The 13,457-nt window shown below is 37.6% G+C and overlaps 1 protein-coding gene across 23 annotated transcripts in view; it reads right to left on the bottom strand.

Annotated features, from left to right (window-relative positions):
• The window catches only part of Dlg2 (discs large MAGUK scaffold protein 2), a 2,073,609-nt gene that overhangs the window by 740,904 nt on the left and 1,319,248 nt on the right, over positions 1–13,457 (bottom strand).

Below are 13,457 nucleotides of genomic sequence, written 5' to 3'. Positions count from 1 at the left end.
CTAATGTTCAGCTGGGAACAGAACGATTCAAACCTGTTGATCTTTTTTCCCAAACTGTAACTTTTAGCCAATCACTATACAGGACTAGTTTCCTAATGGTGTAGCGACTCAATGAGTAGACAGAAGTCTGTTCTACTTAACCAATTTCTTCATCAATACCATAACTAGTATTTCAGCCCTTTGGATTAAGTTTTTTCCATGGACAGTTGATCCTCTAACACAAAGACATCCATGCTTTGATTATAGTTCAGGGATGCAGTATTTACCCTACTATATGTGAAACCCAGCCTTAGATCTCCAGCATTACAAATAAAATAACATACAAGGAAATGTAATGCTTTTCATAAAACTGATGATACTCTAAAGAACTCAGACTAAGTTACTCATCTATTTGTTCCTCAGGCAGATAACACCATGGAGTCTGCAGATGAAACACAGAAAGAAACGAGTAGGGAAGCAAATAGTTATCTTTATGTTTCCATTTGATTCAACCATATTTGGATTAGACTGATTGGACAGTTAGCTATGGAAACTCCAGAACCTGTGCTTTCTCCTTATGCAAAGCTGCTCTTCAGATCAATACCAAACACAAGCTGATAATTATTTCAAACCCCAATATCTATTTCATACCATATATAAAGTGTTCATACATATTTGCTAATTAAGTTCCCATAGAAAGAGGGAAGGGAAAATGTTGATATACCAAGTTCCAACTGTGCCAGTAATAAAGGCAAGATTTTATGTTGTCTATTATTGTTTATTCCTTATATAACTCCAGGGAGATTGACTATGTTTTCTCTTGTTTATAGATAAATAAACAGAAACTAATCGTGATTCACTGCATTTGTCAAATTTAGGCATCTAGAGTGAATCAAAGCCAAATCTCAAACACAAGTCTTCTGATTCTTAAGCCCCTTGTCTTTACTATCTACCCATAATACCTCAAATCCCAATTAATGGTGAGAAAGAACATCTCAGTTTATATTATTTATGTAAATGTCCTGTGAAGATCTTAGGAAAAATGGAGCCACAAACTCAGACCTCAGATATGGTTCAAACGGTGTGGCTGTTGCCACAAGAACCTTATCTACTGAAATCACTGATTCATTCCATATGGTGCTTTTCTCAGAACCATCCATGGTGTGGACACTCTAAGTTTCCCAAGAGCTGCAAACTGCCTATTATTATTCAGATTGTCTTTCCTCTTAGTCACTCCTATAAGATCATACTTGTTCATGTCTACACAACACCTTTGCTTTTCTGTCTTCATTTTTCTATACTCTAAGTCAGTTGTGGTTTTCATTCTTATGAACCTAACCAAATTCTTTTTCCTAGAAGAACAATCTAATATCCAAAGTTCTCCTTGAGTTCCCTCTTCTTAGAATATCAAGACTCTACCCCACCTCTGATACTTATAAAACCCTCATTACTTGTATGATTTTAGTTCACACTAGGTTATAAATATTTATGAAAACAAGATATATGAAAGCACCATGACCTCAATTTCTGGATAAGCAGTTCTATGCTACTGTGTTTTTTGACTCTATGATAAACATCATGACCAAAAACAACTTGAGGAGGGAAAGATTTGTTTCTTGTTACAGGTTAGGGTCCATCATGGAGGGAAGTCAGGAACTGTATCAGAGACCACAGACTAATGCTGCTTTCTGTTTCTCCCAGAGTCACATTCAAGTACCTTTCTTATTGACTAGAACCTCCTATATCTATCCTCTAACATTCATCAAACACAAGTTCCACAGACATTTCCACAGGCTAATTTAATGCAGGCCCTTCCTCAAAGGAATTTCCCTCTTCCTAATGTGTCCAGCTGATTACCAAGATTACCCACCACTAGTTTTATGCATATACACATACACATTCACATACACATATAGTTTTTCTGCTTAAAAGGTTTTGATATACATATATCATATATATCTATATATACATTTATTGTACATATAATTTCTTCTCAAAAATTTAAGTGTTTGTGTGGGTAAATGCCATGTTTCACTACATTTCATTAATACCCTATTTATAGAAAGTGATTGTTAGTTGACATTTAGTTCTATGGAACTAGAATAAAAGCAAACTAAAGATTTATGAGTAAACCTCTAAGACAACAGGATTAGTGAAATAGGTAGAATGGACAATGGTTTCCTTCTATAGAGCTCTTGCACTACACTGATGGACTCCCTTCTTCTATATTATTCTAAACTATGGTATATCTATCAAGGGGAACTCTCTGCAGAATGTATATGGTTGTCAGAGCATACACAGGCATTTTGAGCTCACATATTTTGGATCCTCATTACCACCTGAAGAATTATGACCTCAATTTATATGGCTTTTATAGATGAGCTGGGTGATATACTGGCTTCCAATACAAGTTGTTCAAGGTCACCACACTAATAACTAGTAGAGATGAAGAATGCTCATCTTGACTCAAAATCCATTAGTAGGCAGCTCCTGGCAGCACTGCCCAAAGTTATGATCCTACCATACATTTTATAAGAACTTGAAGATGTTGGAGGAACATGGTATTTGGAAGAAAGGTAAGGACTCTAAAATCATGGACAAAGCAAGCTGACTCCTACAATACTTTTAACCTAAGATCCAACTCAAACTATACAAAATTAATATCTAATGATTTATCTTAACAATGAATACAGTTTTTCTATTTTACTCCATAACTACCTGTTTTTGACACAAAAATATTTCAAGTTATTTATAATAAGATCAATTTGATATATCCAGAATTTCCCCCCTGCCTATCAAAAGCCAAATACCCTATCTACCTGGTAATGATCATGGTGAAGGTGAGGAATTACGTCCCTAGTGTAAAGATGACAAGAACCAGAGCCTGGAGGTAGCACATTTGAAACCAACAGCTTTAATAACTCAGAGTAAAAGGTAATTCAGTGAACCTGCATTTGTCTCTCTACTTGGAGAATAAAGTGTACAATGAGTGACCTCTAAGAGTGCATCTCATCAGGATGTGATTTCACTCATCATAAATTTTACCATACTGGGAAGCACTTGGGAGTGGAGGGGGCTGGTGCTGATGTGCAATTCTTCCTGCAGGGGAAAGATTCACTCTGCTATTACCATCCTGCCACACTGCCACATGGGTTTTTAAAAAAGACAAGCTGAAATAAAAGACGAAAGTTAAATGAGATAAGGGTGAATTATATATATATATATATATGTGTGTGTGTGTGTGTGTGTGTATAATGGATTGGCAAATGGCTGAGGTATTGTATGTCTGAAAGAATGTTCTTTATAATTTCCTTCCTCATCCTCTTATTATGTTTTTATAGTCTACATATTTCTCCTGTAAACTGGTTAACTGTGGCCTCAAGAGTATGATATAGAAAGGCTGGGGATATAGTTCAGTAGGAGAGTGCTTGCTTGGCAGTCACCAGGTCCTGGGTCCTATTTCTGACACTGGCAATAGAATCAAACAAAATCAGAAGTGCAAGGACCTTTCTTAAAGAAATTGAAGCAGTCTAAAGATTTGAAGGGAAGCAGAGACTTATCCTGAGTTCTTTCTTCTTGTCTCACTTTTCTTCATGTTTCCTAAGTCCTAACTTCAAGGGAAAAAAAATCCACTGTCTTCCTTTTTCTTTCACTAATCATAGTTTAATCCTAAATCATGCACTGCTTAAAACATAGGTGAAGTTATAAAACATTTCACACCTAAGAGAAATCTTTTCTGCGAGAGGAAGTTTTAGGAGGGATGAGAGAAATTGTGCACACGTTCATTTTTGTGCTGTTGCTATTGGTTACGATATGCGTACATCTGTGGTGGGTCTGCAAACCTTGCCTCTGAAAGCAGCACATGACTTTCTCTTTGAGTGACAAAAGGAACAAGGTAGAAAATATTTTAGTTTTATTTCTATCTTAAAATTTTGATAATGCTAAACACCTAACAATCTAGTTCATCTCCATTTTGCCTCAAAATTAATCTCTGCTAGGAATATGTTTCAATGAAGAAAATCACTGAGGATATCTTAAAAAAAAGATGGTATTTAGAAAGCAGAGCTTTGCTAGATGTTGCTGGCATTTGTTGGTAGCAGAGAAGATATTGTGCAGATGTCCTTGTACATTGTCATTAAATAAGCAATGGACTCTTTGTTCTTCAAGCCAAGAGACTATAAATCTCTACATCTGAAATGCCAACCAGTTCCTGGTTTTGCAGCTGCCTTAGCTTCCTAGGGCAGGAGTATTATTTTCTTGACTTTTCTGTTCTGAACAGGCTTTCTAATGGTCAGCTATTCTGTATATAACACAAGGGTTTTGCTTGCTCAACTCACCTATTAGCCTAGGCACAGTATTCAACAATGTTCCAGAGTGAAATGAAGGAATATTGGAGCTAGGGACATAGCTTAATTGGAGAACTGTTTACTATACAAGCACAGGGAACTGAGTCCGATGCTCAGTACTCCTATAAAATATTCAAGAGCAATGGCACATACTTGTAATTCTTAAGTTGAGAGGGTAGACACAGGAAGAGCCCCAAGTCTTACATCCAGTCAACCTAACAGAATGACAGAATGAGTGAGTACTAGGCCAGTGAGAGACCCTGACTCAAAAAACAAAGTGGGTAGTATTGTGAGAAATCATGTCTGAGTTCGACCTCATACCTTCATATTCATTTATACACACTTGCAGACAAAGCCACATGATTATCTATATCTATCTATCTATTTATCTCTCTCTCTCTCTATATATATATATATATATATATATATATATATATATATATTCACACACAGAGAAAGAGAAAGAGGCAGAGACAGAGAGAAAAATGTGTCTGAAGTTAGAAGGGAATGATAGTTTTCAGGTTAACATTTTCTTTCCTCTGCATTCTCAGCCTTTGTGTTCATTGAAATAGCAGCCACACACATGCCCCAGAACCTCAGTTGATTTTTACTTACAGTGGGTATCACCAACAAATCAGAAAAGAGATATTGGAAGATGTGTATCTCATATCTCCTCTTCATCTACTCCTACTCCATGGGAAGTTTGAACTGTTTGCTTTCATACCATAATGCATGGACCCTACAACTCTGCTCTCAGGAGTAGCTTCTGGGATTAATGGAACTTGGTCATGTTACCTAACTGATTTACATCAAAGTTCAGGGCAATTATTAAGAAGGATTAGATGATTTGTGTTTAATTATAACTCCCATTTGAATGTTACTGAAGTGTCAATACAAAGAGTTTCCAATAGGAATCAGCAGGCAGGAGTCAAAGATACCTCACCTTTATGATGCTGTTGTCAGATTGAATTAAATTTTATGAAATGCCAAGTCATATTTAAATGGAAATGATACTTTATTTAGTTGATCTCACATACAATAAAAAGGCATTGAGATACTATATGAATGCACTATGTAACTTGTGAGAGCAGACATTTTGGGACAACACTCAAAATTCAACAGCATCCCTGAGAATGGGAGCAACCCTGACGGAGCCCATTACTTGGTTAAGAATTATCTTGAAAGTTTAACTCACATCTTAGGATTGGAGTCTGAGTAAATCACCCAAGCTATCAACCTGTAGAACATAGGTCCGGCAGAGATTAGATCCCAATTCTAGTGAAACCCTGAGTCAGATAAAGCAATAAACTAGACAGTTTACTGGTGCTTGATTTATTAGAATATTTCTAGTCCTAGCCATTTCAGCTTTCTGTAATGAAAACTAATTGACTTTATAGTTTTTTGAAGGTTGTAACAAGAAAGACAATGTAAGGAAGATAGGTCTAGGTGGAGCAGCCACAGGCTCACTAACAGCCATGGTAAAGTACATTTTAGTTTCTATACAAGTTAAAAATGAGAAATGTTTGTAATCCTAGCACCTAGGAATCTGAAGCAAGAGGTTTTAAGTTAAGGTCAGCCTAGGTGCCATGGAAAGACCTAATTACAAACTGACAAGATGGAGTGCTTATGCCGGCCCTTCCAAAAGCAATAAAAAGCTAAGGGGTTATGGTTCTTTCACACAGTACCTAGAGCTGAATGGATTCTAGCCCTGGTTTCTAATTGTATTCTGTTTATTATATATGTTTAAGATATGGGCAGGTTTCACCAGGGGGATAAAACAAAGAATAGGGAAATGTGACTTGTCTATGTGGCTGGAAAGTATATATTCTTAATAGACACTTGTACCACTCTCTTTAGCTATGAAGTTATTGAAAGAAATGAATCCAAAAAATGGGAAGTCCCAAAGATTTTTTTCTGGGAGAAATCTGAAGCCCTTCAGGTACACAGAAGAAGAACTAATCTCCTGGACAAAGAATTGCAATTTAATTTGTCAGAGGACCCTATAGGACACATTAACTTTGCAGGAAGCACTTGGGTTTAAGACAGTGCTGGGCAGAGAACCAAATCTTCCTTGGACTGTATCATTATGTATATCTTGTCTTTCTCTTTTTGTCTATTGAAACTCTTCCTTCCAGTCAGGACCCTAAACATAGAAAGCTTGATAGTTGATAGATAATAGATGAGATAGATGGATAGAAAGGTAAATAGATTGTGTGTATGTACTTGTTATTAGATCTCTGATCTTAGTTGTTACCTTGAACAAATCTTTTTTCTTTCTTTTTATTATTAAAAAAGATAAATGTCATTGCTTTTGAGCATCTTTCCACCAAATAAAAATATTTAACTGAAGTCTTAGGCATTAATAGTACACTATTACAATACTAGTTCAAGATGTACATTAATTTTAATACTTTTTTGCTATGAGAGCACAGTTCTATTGTTAACTCTGAACAACTTATTTACTTGTTTTTGTTGTAATATACTTTTGGAGTTCTGATTTTGCAGGTTCCCAAATGTGTGAGGCATGTGAGAATGGCTGAGTAGAGTTTACTGTGTTGTACAATACCACATATCTGTGCTAATACCATGGAATTGATGAGTTAACAAAAACATTCGACAGTGAGCAATATCGGAACACAGGGAAGGCAATCTGTACAATCTGTATTCTCTCTCTCTTTCTCTCTCTCTCTCTCTCTCTCTCTCTCTCTGTTTGTGTGTGTGTGTGTGTGTGTGTGTGTGTGTGTGAGAGAGAGAGAGAGAGAGGGGGGGGAGAGGGAGAGAGAGAGAGGGAGAGAGAGATCTCCCATGCTCATGGATTGGCAGGATTACTATAATAAAAATGACCATCTTGCTGAAAGCAATCTACAAATTCAATGCTATCCCATCAAAGTTACAACTCAGTCCTTCATAGACTTAGAAAGAATAATTTGCAAATTCATTTGAAATAAAAAAAAACTCAGGATAGCAAAAACTATTCTCAACAACTTCTGAGGGAATCACCATCCATAACCTCAAGTGGTATTACAGAGCAATTGTGATAAAAACCTGCATGGTATTGGAACAGAGACAGGCAGGTAGATCAATGGAATAGAATTGAAGACTCAGAAATGAACCCGCACACAAATGGTGCAACTGGAGGTCAGCATGTAGCAGCATGCAAATGGACCCATTCTTATCTCCTTGTACCTAGTTTAAGTCCAAGTGGATCAAGACCTTCACATAAAACCAGATACACTGAAACTAATAGAAGAGAAAGTGGGGAAGATCCTTGAACATAGGCACAGGGGAAATTTCCTGAACAGAACACCAATGACTTATTTTCTAAGATCAAACATAGACAAATGGAACCTCATAAAATTGCAGAGCTTCTGTAAGTTTGAGGACACTGCCAATAGGACAAAATGGCAACCAACAGACTGGGAAAAGATATTTACCAATCCTACACCTGATAAAGGGCTAATATCATATATATTATATATAGTATATATATATATATATACATATATATATATATATATATATATATATATCTCAAGAAGTTAGTCTCCAGAGAATCAAATAATCCTTTTATAAATAGGGTGCATAGCTAAACAAAGAATTCTTGACTGAGGATTATTGAATGGCTGAGAAGCACCTGAAGAAATGTTAAACATCTTTAGTCATCAGGGAAATGCAAACCCAAACAACCCTGAGATTCTACCTCACACCAGTCAGAATGGCTAAGATCAAAAACTCAGATGACAGTAGATGCTGGCAAGGATGTGGAGAAATAGGAACACTCCTCCATTGTTGGCGGGATTGCAAGCTGGTACAACCACTCTGGAAATCTGTCTGTAGGTTCCTCAGAAAATTGAACATAGAACTACCTCAGGACCCAGGTATCCCAGTCCTGGGCATACACCCAAAACATGCTCTAACATATAACAGGGATACATGCTCCACTATTTCATAGCAGCTTTATTTATAATAGCCAGAAGCTGGAAACAACCCAGATGTCCTTCAACAGAGGAATGGATACAGAAAATGTGGTACATCTACACAATGGAACACTACTCAGCTATTAATAACAATTACTACATGAAATTCTTAGACAAATGGATAGAACTGAAAATATCCTCCTGAGTGAGGTTACCCAGTCACAAAATAACACACATAGTATGCACTCACTGATAAGTCGATATTAGCCCCAAAGCTTGGAATACCCAAGATACAATTCACAGACCATATTAAACTCAAGAAGAAGGAAGACCAAAATGTGGATGCTTCAGTCCTTCTCAAAAGGGGGAACAAAATACAGGGACAAAGAATGGAGCAGGGACTGAAGAATAGGTCACCCAGAGACTGCGTCACCTGGGGATCCATCCCATATGAAGCCACCAAACCCAGTCTCTATTGCAGATGCCAAGAAGTGCTTGCTGACAGAAGCCAGATATGGATGTCTCCTGAGAGGGTCTGCCAGAGCCTTACTGATACAAATGAGGATGCTTGCAGGTAACCATTACACTGAGCATGGGACCCCAATGGAAGAGTTAGAGAAAGGACTGAAGGCGCTGAAGGGGTTTACAACCCCATAGGAATAATGATAATATCAACCAACCAGATCCCACCTGAGATCCCAGGGATTAAATCACCAACCCATGAGTACACATAGAGAGACCCATGGCTCCAACTGCACATATAGCAGGACATGGCATTGTCTGGTATCAAAAGGAGAAGTCCTTGGTCCTGTGAAGGCTCCTTTCCCCAGTGTAGGGGAATGCCAGGGCATTGATTTGGGAGTGGGTGGGTGGGAGTGGGAGCATCCTCATAGAAACAGGTGGAAGGGGGAAAGGGGATAAGATTTGAAATGTAAATACATAAAATACCTAAGAAAAATAAAATGAAAAAAAGAAAATTTCATATATACATATATATTGTAAACTGCACACCTGAAGTAGAGATATGAATTTTGTTATACTTTTGTTTTATTTAAAAGCAAGAGATAGCAAGTCATGACACTTTACTAGCAATCATCAAAAATTCACTCATTTACATTGCTGTAATTATCTAGGTCATGTCTAGTTACGTGCCCCTCCCCACCACCTTAGACTGAATGTCTCTAATGATTATATGTCATCCTTATTTCTTTACTATCAGGAATTATTTAGGATTAGGGCTACCTTTAACAGCTGTTCATATTCTTCACAAATTTTTAGACTGAAAATTGGGGTATTACTAAACCAACTAGGAAGTGAGAGGAAGAAGAATAAAGTACAAAAAGGAATCCAGCAAGACAGGAGATTATGTGTCAAATAATATTTAGAATTTGGAGAGGACAAAACACACTTGGAACACCATGAACTAGGACTGGAAGCCATTACTGAACAAATGCTATTTAGAGCTGACCTAAGTAGGCTCCTGAAGAAGAGCCAGTGGCAGTCAAAGGACGTCATTCTGGAGCTGAGAAGGCAGATTTTGAGACTACATAGACAAAAAGGATCACTTCCTCTTCCTTGTCTCATCACTGCTCAAATTGGCACTTCTCCTGGATTAATCAGCCACTACAGAGTCACTTAGCAAAGATATTGTTTTAGATACTGTTTTTAGCAGTGCAGAACACAGGGAAAGAAAAGAAGCACATGGTCTTGCCACGTGAGTCCCAGGGTCATGGGGAGGAGCATAGGAGAAACCTATTAACTCTTACAGTACAAAATACAAAAATGGAGAAAGACAGACAGACGAACAGGCAAAAGGAAGGAAGGAAAACAAAACAAAACAAAAAGACAGGATAAGAATAAAATCAAGTAGATTTGGTTTTAGGAGGCCAGGACTCCTGGTTTTACTGACTATTTGCTTTTGACAAGGAACCTGGTCCCACTGACTTTGTAACATGAGAGTAATGACAGCAGTATTATCTCACAGAGCAGTTTCCTTGGGTCCCTACTCACTGTTGTTCATGAGGCTTTCTAATGAGAGAAAAGGAGTGCCATGTGATGTCAGACTTGTGGGAAGGTATGTAGGGAGGATGTGAGTCACTTCTTGATTGACAGACTCTCACACTGAGGCCTGGTATTCTCGGTTGATTTGCTCACCTTTTCCAGTGTCATTCTTTCCTTTGGGTCTACATTTTATCTCTGTGTCTCTGGTCACTCGCTGGCAAGCCTAATAAGGTTCTTGCATTGTCTGCACAGAAAGCCATCTGAGATACTTTGAATTTAATGTTAGGATAGTGGGACAGGAAGGAACAAGGGGGTAAGCCAGTTTAGTAACCTGAACTGAGAATTAATGCTATTGAAGTAGATAAATGAATACTATTGCATCCGGTCTTTGACTGACAGAAGCCTAGTGTCTAGTAGCAAGATGGAAGGATGGATTGCACTAATAGCATATGGAATCCCAGAGTGAATAGCTTTACTAAATCCCAATGTGATGAATATCAACACAAAGGAAAACACAGTAAGAGGCAGTAAGCACTAAGGAGTCAAGAGGCCATGAAGTCTCTGATGAAATGATGGTGCCACAAAGACACATAGATTTCTTTGTGCCCTTATTTTGCATCTAAAATAGTGGCTAGTCGTTAGATAACAGGGGAACATGAGGAGGAGCTCAGCAAATTGATAAATTATTAAAAATAAGCATATGTCTTTATGAAAATGGATTACTAACTTTCAAGCTATTTTATAAACTTTTGTAATAATAAAACATAAAACTCTCACATTTGTCTGATACCCAGAGATACCAGAAGACAACCCAAAGCTTATGATAGATTGAGTTCCTAAGATTTCATGAAGGATGTTTACTCTTCTCTGCATTCAATATTAGCGTACGTGAGCCAAGCACTTAATACTAAAAGATATGGGAAAATGTTGCTATTTTGAGCTCAGGGCCATTGGATCCAGCAGATGAACCTAAAAGTTCTGAGTTCATTTCTATCTAATCACTATGGGGCATGATCTGATTTATGAATCAAGTCTTGAATTTGAAGTGTCATGGTTTGGTTTCCTTCTTCTCTGCAAATTACTTTGAGTTACACGATACAGTATGGGCTAGTCCAAGTTTATTGACACTACGGTCAATGTTTGGATGTTAGAGGGTTATCACCTGGAAATAGACTACCACTATAGTTTTAGATTATACATCAGGGTTTACAGAACTGGTTTACAGAACTGCATAGACTGAAATCTCCTATATAGTCACTAGGTGTGAGAAATGGTCCAGAGCATCCAAGTTCCAGATTATTCTCATCATTTCCTTGGAATACACACTCTCACAGTGAATGCAGTGGAGAGCATTTACCTGCTTTGAAACAGTTCAGGCGAGATTCCCTAAGATCAGCGCCACGGTGTATATATTTTTACTTATTATACAACGTTCATTTTGAACTTTTAAAATTATTAGGATTACTTTTATTAACATTTTTATTGGTTATTTTACTTATTTACATTTCAAATATTCTCCCCTTCCTGGTCTCCTCTCTGTAAACCCCCAATCCCAACCATTCTCTGCTTTGCCTCTAAGAGGGTGCTCCTCTACCCAACCTCCCACTCTCTCCTTACCTTTCTAGCAACCCCTACACTGGGACATCAAGCCTCCACAAGACCAAGTGACTCTCCTCTCGTTGTTGCCAGGTAATTCTGCTACATATGTAGCTGGAGAGCCATGGACCCGTGTGTGTGTGTGTGTGTGTGTGTGTGTGTGTGTGTGTGTGTGTGTGTGTGTGTGCGTGTGTGCGCGCGCGCGCGCGCTTCAGTAGGTGGTTTAGTCCCTGGGAGCTCTGGGTAGTCTGATTAGTCGATATCGTTGTTCATTCTATGGGGTTGCAATCCCCTTCAGCTCCTTCAGTCCTTCTTCTAACTCTTCCATTGGGGTCCCTGGGCTCAGTTCGATGTTTGATTGTGAGTATCTGTGTCAGTATTAGTCAGATGCTGCCAGAGTCTCTCAGAGGACAGCTATACCAGGCTCCTGTCAGCAAGCATAAAATCAAAATGACCCTGAAATTGCAATTTACACCAAACAAAGTGAGTAAGATAAAAAAATCAGGTGACACCAGATGCTGGTAAGGATGTGGAGAAAGAGGAATTCCTCCATTGCTGATGGGGTTGCAAGCTGGTGGGATTAAAAAAACCACTTTGGAAAACAATCTGGTGGTTCCTCAGAAAACTGGAAATAGTTCTACCTGCAGACTGGGCTATATCTCTACTTGGCACATACCCAGAAGATGCTCCAACATGTAACAGGGACACATGTTCCACTCTGGTCATAGTAACCTTATTTATAATAACCAGAAGCTGTCTCAACAGAAGAATGGATACAGAAAATGTGGTACATTTAGATAATAGATTATTAGGATTATTTTTATAGGAGGCATTATCTGAGACAAACAATCTGTCATTTCTTTAATATGACAGCACCAGCACAGGATTTGAGATATTCTAAACAATGAAGGCTATCACTAAACTGAAATGCCAAATGTAAATGTATACGTGTATGTGTGTGCATGCAATTATACATGTCTGTGTATAAATGCCCATGTAAGTATGCAAAATACAAGCCATGAGGCTATAGAGTACATGTAGGTGGGAACAGAGTCAGAAATAAGATGTAAAATAAACTCATTAAACTGAATTGAGCATTGAAAAGCATTATCCTTGCTTGTTATTTTAACATTAGCAGTAGTTTCTTAATTTTTTCAAAAATAGTGATGATAGATATTTAATAATGCTTTAAAGGTATCAGAATATTTTTTAAACATTGGAAATTTGCCAGTAGCCTCTCTCTGAAAAACCACAAAATTTCAGGAATACAAAGAGTAAACTATTTAAATACATTTAATGATTAATGTGAGGTTTGTACTAGCAACCCTGAATGGGGAAAGAAATTGTGTCTAAGAGATCATTGTTTAAAGAGTAAGTGCTAAAGGTTCTTGGGGAATATCGAACTCTTCTTGATAAAAGAAAGAAAGAAGAGTTTCACAAACATAGATACAAACTTAATATATGTGTTCCAGTTCAAATCAGAATCATTGTAACTTCCTATGACCCTGAAAGCTTCAAAACACTCTTTTTTTCAAATTCATCACAGAAATTGTGTATTATGCTGTTGATATTTAAGATTGTCCTTAGTCATCCAACAAGAACACAAAATTCAGTTAAC

This window comes from Rattus norvegicus, chromosome 1 (genome assembly GCF_021556685.1).
Source record: "Rattus norvegicus strain SHRSP/BbbUtx chromosome 1, alternate assembly SHRSP_T2T, whole genome shotgun sequence".
NCBI classification, from domain to species: domain Eukaryota; kingdom Metazoa; phylum Chordata; class Mammalia; order Rodentia; family Muridae; genus Rattus; species Rattus norvegicus.
The sequence above is the reverse complement of the archived record's forward strand: the minus strand, read 5'-3'. Positions and strand labels throughout refer to the sequence as shown.